The sequence below is a fragment of the Enhydra lutris genome, unplaced genomic scaffold (genome assembly GCF_002288905.1).
Source record: "Enhydra lutris kenyoni isolate GAN:26980312 unplaced genomic scaffold, ASM228890v2 scaffoldscaffold15, whole genome shotgun sequence".
Taxonomy (NCBI): Eukaryota; Metazoa; Chordata; class Mammalia; order Carnivora; family Mustelidae; genus Enhydra; species Enhydra lutris.
Window position 1 is genome coordinate 29,114,398 of NW_019154099.1, and position 6,385 is coordinate 29,120,782.

Genomic DNA, 6,385 nt, shown 5'->3' on the forward strand with positions numbered 1-6,385 from the left:
AGTACCTCAATCAGAGCATCACTCTGATGCTGAGAGTGGGATCTTACTTCCCTTTCTAAACACTTCCATTAGCTGATTCTACTCTTCTCTAAATATTGCCTTAAGAATGTAACTATATTACAAGTATTTTTCTTTTCACATCCTATCTTCATTTAATAACAAAGCCTACACATATCAATGAAATCCTGAACGTTTCTTCCATCTTTTTGTTAAAACAAAAAAGTTGTTTAACAGAGAAGCTACCTTTCTTTAAGAATTTTCTCTTAAAAGCTGCCATCTAAAAAACAAGTCTTTGTATTTATTTTTTGATGGGTAACAGGGTTATAATTTCAGTCATTTAAATAATATTGTTGAACCTGATAGTATGTGTACTTTCTGATCAAAGTAGATATTTATTACCTTTTAGTATTTATCTTGAGCAGATATGGGTGAATTGGTTTTGTGAAAAAATCTTGTAGAAATCAGGCAAGAAATATCTATTTCCTCCAGAGTATTATGCATATGTATTCTATAGTATTATATGTATTTTATATATCTATATATACATATATATATTTATGAACCCACATACAGATTATTGAGAAAATGTAATTTAGTGGTCAGAGCTAAATTAAATATTTAAAGGAGTGAGAAGTGAGTTAAAAATAAATTCATTTACTCCCAGGCTGTAGTGACCTACAGGTATCCTTTCTGACTTTTACCTGATGAGGTAAATATGACCTAATGTTCAGGAGGCTTGTTCTGTACGTGTGACGACTGGGACATTGCCATGGATCTGAGCAAAATATTGCTTCCTCAGCACTGTTCAGGCTGCCATTACCATTATGCAACGTGAGTTTTCATATAGCTCTCATTGTACACCCACTGAGCTTAGTCAAGTTACCGTAAAGCAATCCAACAGATTGTTTGCCTTTGTGTTAATAATTCTTTTCAGGGGAGATATGTTCCTTTCTCATTTAGACATAAGAAAATAACTTTTAAAGGATCAGGAAAACAACAGACACAAACAACGTTTTCTCCAATACCAGTGCCAAAGTGATCAAAATTCCTTATGACATTGCAAGTTGGAAACATGCACTGTTTTCTTTATTCTGTCTTCAGTGATACAAGGTGGTCTCTTTTTTTCTTTTGTTTAACAGTCAAATTTCCAGAGCCGGAAAACTCTTACCCTTTCATACTTGGGTTGATAGTCACTCTGACCTTTTTACACAAAGAGTCAAAAAAAAAAAACAAAACACTCTAAACCCACAAACCAGTGTTTGTATTTTGAAGAAAAACCAACTTTTTTTTTTCCATGAAAGGGGAAAAAAGAAAAAGAAAAAAAGAAACCATAGCAAACAAATGTTTTGTGATTCACAATTGCATACTAGTCACAGTTGTGGTGGTTATTACCCAATTATATGTGGTTTCTCTTGTATCATCTTGTCTGTGTATTTTACGGGTGTCATTTTGTTTATTTTTGCTTTGATTATTTTAGAATTAGTACAACATATAGTATGTCTGAGTGCATCAGTTCACTTCAGGCCCAATCTTGTAAATCTCCACACCCATTTTGCATGAAAGCTCCCACAGATCAGATAAATCATGTGTGGATATGGTTACTTGAAGAAAGTCCTAATGTTCCTCTCTCCCTATTTTCTTCCAGTTGCTTCATTTATATTCACTCACTCATGTAAATCAAAAGTCATTTAGAGCCTCATAATGTGTTGGGGGATGGGGGTGCTTTCCACATTTTCTCATTTTATTCTTTTTTTTTTTTTTTAAGATTTTGTTTATTTATTTGACAGATCACAAGTAGGCAGAGAGGCAGGCAGAGAGAGAGGAGGAAGCAGGCTCCCTGCTGAGCAGAGAGCCCGATGTGGGGCTCGATCCCAGGACCCTGGGACCATGACCTGAGCTGAAGGCAGAGGCTTTAACCCACTGAGCCACCCAGGTGCCCCTTCTCATTTTATTCTTAGGTTGACTCTGGGGTGTCAGCATATTTATTTCCATTTCATGGATTAGGAAACCAAGGTTTTAGGAGGCGGCTTTACAAAATTACACAGCTAGTACGCATGATCTTCGATCTGTTAATTTTCTGCAAAATGTGTTTGTTTATCAGTGTGGGTGGTTGTACATTTATGGGATGAAAAGAAAAGAGTTGAACAAATGGATTATAATGTTCCCTGACTGAATCACCATGAGGGAAAAAGATAAGGTGGGATAATTTATGTCTCAGAGCAACAGCATCCGTTTCTTAACTCTTAGGTTGTGTATTCAGGATAATGCAACAATTGTCTGAAAAGGGAAATATGGGCCAGTCAAAAAATGTTCTTCCTGTGTGACATTGCCATGCTTTGGACTGACCTGAGAAGATGTTCTGGCCTTTTGGGGTCAGTCCGTGGCATAGTCTAGGCTAGTGGGGGTCTCCAGCCTCCTTCTTTGTGTCCTTTTTCTATGCAACAGAGGAAAAGATTCACTATGTATGTGACATTTTACTATATTTTGCATAAGCTGTATTGCATTTCTTTAAAATTTTAAAAGCCGCTTTTTTTTTTATTGTGTGAACTATACATGACATAAAACTTACGACGTCACCCGTTTTTCAGTGTGCAATCCAGTGGCATTAAGTACATTCCCAATGTTGTGCAACTCTCACCACTGTTTGGTTCCAGAACCTTTTCTCATCTCCGAAACTCTGTGACCATTAAACAGTAACTCCCTGTTCCTCCCTGTACCCAGCATTTGGTAACCTGCAATCTATTTTCTGACGCTATGAATTTGACTCTCGGGGGTATCTCACATAAACAGGATCAGACCGTACTTTCTTCTTTGTGGCTGGCTTGTTTCGCTTAGTGTAATGTTTTCATCCATGTGCAGCATGTACCAGAATTCTATTACTTTTTAAGGCTGAGTAATATTTCATTGTGTATAGACACCGTATTTTGTGTATTCATTCATTTATTGATGAACATTTGGGTTGTTTCCTCCTTTTGGTTATAGTTCATGAATAATGCTGCTATGAACATTGGTGTTCAGCTGAGCTCCTGCTTTCAATTCTTTTGAGTATATACCCAGAAGTGGAATTGCTGGATCATATGGTAATTCTATATTTAACTTTTTGAGGAGTCTCCAAACTGTTTTCCATAGCAGCTGCACCATTTTACATTCCTGCCAACAATGGACAAGTGTTCTAATTTCTCCACATCCTCGCCAATACTTTTTCTTTCTTTCTTAAAAAAAAAAAAAAAAAAAAAATTAACCATCCTAATGAGTGTATCTTTAAATTTTTAATAAAACATTTTCTGTGAAGTATAATTAAAATATACCCATGGATTTTTAGCCTTATTTAACTTAAATAATGCACTCTCCCAATGTGCATCTTCTATTTCTGAGTACATGCTAAGGGCTTATTGGTGGGACGGTGTCCATGTTTTGAGGCACCATGTCTGTCCAATAGGACTTAATCAACTACAACCCTGAACCCCCTGAAATTAATTATACAGTTTATAACAATCTAATCTTTGTCTGGGTATTAGGCATCAACAATGCACACTGTTAGAACACATTCTGGGACTCAAAACAGCAGTAGCTTTTACAGTGTAAAATTCTGGGGTAAACCAGAAACACGTACACTGTTGATTCTTCTAGGTGAACCAAATCTTCCTGTCCTGGTGCTTAAAAAACAAAGAAGATATGGGAGATCATAAGAACAATTAGCAACAGCCTTTATAATTACGCACAAGCACAAATGTAATGCGAAGAATGTCATCCATCCTCACCCAGGGGCAGGCATGAAATCAGAGAAATGCTTAAGGAATTGTTGCTCTGCCCGCCCCTCCCCCAACCTGCTGCCCTGCCTCCCATGTAAACTGTGAATGGGGAAAAGAAAACAAGGCTTTTGGTAAAATGTCCAAAGAACCTAATGAATAATATTTCTTTCTCATTACACCTAGGTTTTAGGAAAAAAAAAGTTGCTAAGAAAAATGTTCTGGGGCCTAACTACAATGACATTGTTTTCATCATACCATGTTTTGAGAAAATGGAGTTTTTAGCTAGAGATGTTCATGGCCTTTTCTGTTATTCATCTAAACTGAACTGAAAAAAAAAATGCTTCTTTAAAAGCATTAAAATGTTGGAAATGAAAATAAGTTCTTGTTTGGCCTACTTGTAAGAAGATACTAAAGCTAAGCCTTGGAGTTTGCTAGAATTCTTAAGTGGATGGCCACATGTTAATAGATGTTGGGCCAAGGTCGTTTTATTTTAGGAAATTTCTAATCTTCTATGACTTAACAATGATTTTGAAATTTCTGAAATAATTGTTTTCGCTGACTTAGCAAGAAATCTGCAATAGAGACACAGCTTTAAATTGTAAGCTATGTATTTGCTTTCTTCAATAATTGAAATTTAGGTATGGATTTGTCTGGGCATTGCGTATATGCATCAGGAAAGTCCTTGCTAAGATTTTACCCAAATCCCAGGTAATGCAGAGCCTGGCGTGTGGTCATAGTGCATGTGGGAGGGAGAAACTTCTTAATTTAGGCCTAGAAGTTTAGGAAGGGAAACAGTATTGCAGGCTGTAGTAATAGGCAGAAGGCACTATCTGGGGGGCTTCTGGGAATGGGGAGTGATTCCTCAGAGACTAGGTAGGAGGAAGGGCCTTAAGAGGAGAAATATGTGGGTCAGGTTGGAGTTGATAGTTTCAGCACTGAGTTTTTTCCTCATGAATTTTCTTCAGACCCATCCCACTACCCAAATTTCTTCTAGCCTGATGTATGTGTTCCTCCCTTTTGCCGGTCTGTCCTACCCCTCTGTTCTCTGTCACAACACTCAGCCTACTCTCCTCTGGCAGAACAAAGATAACCTCTTGGGGTTGTGCTGTCTCTCCTCCAGAACATTCTACCACACCACGCCTCAGCTACCACTGCTCAGTGGCTAGAGTGATTGATTTCGAGGTGGGTGGGTATGTTAGAAACATCGAAGAATCCATCAGTTATGGTATACCCGCGTTGATGAAGACTGTGGTGAGCCATAGGCATTTCATCAGAGACACTGAACCCATTTCCTTGGGTTGGTGCGGAATATTTTTAAAAAGCACAGCACATCTTAAAGAGATAGGAAATGGGCGTGTGTGAGAATGCATATTTTTCCAATTGCCATTCAGTATTTACTTCAGTAATAGGGTCCATCAGTAGGTGGAAGGTTTGATTCCTGAAAAATCTTTGAAAACTTCAGGCATTTTGAGTTTCCTCTCTCTCTTTGTGTATAACTTAATATATATGTGTATATATATAAATTTTTTTCAAAATTTCAAGTTTTTATTTAAATTTTAGTTAACATACAGTGTAATACTAGTTTCTGGAATAGAATTTAGTGACTCATCACTTACCTACAACACCCAGTGCTCATCATAACAAATGTCCTCCTTAGTACCCATCCCCCATTTAGCCCCCATTCCCCCACCCACCTCCCCTCTAGCAACCCTCAGTTTGTTCTCTATAGTTATATCTCTTTTATGGTTTCTTCCCTTGCTTCTGTCTCTGTTTTCCCCTTACGTTCATCTGTTCTGTTTCTTTTCTTTCTTTCTTTTTTTTTAAAAGATTTTATTTATTTATTTATTTATTTATTTATTTATTTGTCAGAGAGAGAGAGAGAGAGCGCCCAAGCAGGGGGAGCAACAGACAGAGAGAGAAACAGGCTCTCCAGTGACCAAGGAGCCCAGTGTGGAACTTGATCCCAAGACCCTGGGATCCTGACCTGAGCTGAAGGCAGATGCCTAACCCACTGAGCCACCCAGGCGCCCCATATGTACTGTTTCTTAAATTCTATATGTGAGTGAGATACATGGGATTTGTCTTTCTCTGACTGATTTGTTTTGCTCAGCATAATACCCTTGAGCTCCATCCACGTCATCGCACATTGAATTCCGTGTTTAGGGGGAGTTCTCTGCCGTAGTGCTCCTGCTCCCTCTGCCCCCTCTGCCCCTCCCTTCCCCCACTCACACTCAAAGTCCCCGGCTAGTCTTCTGGAGAAGTGTGCAGAGTGGTGATGAGGGTGGGAAAAAAGGTGTTTTCTCTGGCGTAGGAAGGAAGGAGTTTTCCGTGGATTACTATCGACTCCAGGGTTGGTTAGCTTTATCATCTGTGTTTCTTCCTATCGACTTTGCTCTTGCTGAAATTTTATTTTGGAATTCTTCGCAGTGCTGTGCTGGGTCTATCAAGATGGTCAGACAAAATGCCCTTTATTTCTGTACTCCTGTGCCTGCATGAATGTCCCAGCTGCCCCTCCCAGTGGTGATCCAGGAGCAGCCTGTGCAGGATACTGAATTGGGCACAGCAGGTGTCAAATAGCAGCCTTCCCCTCAGACCGTCATCTTCTAGACCAAGTTCTACTACGAGGAATTGTA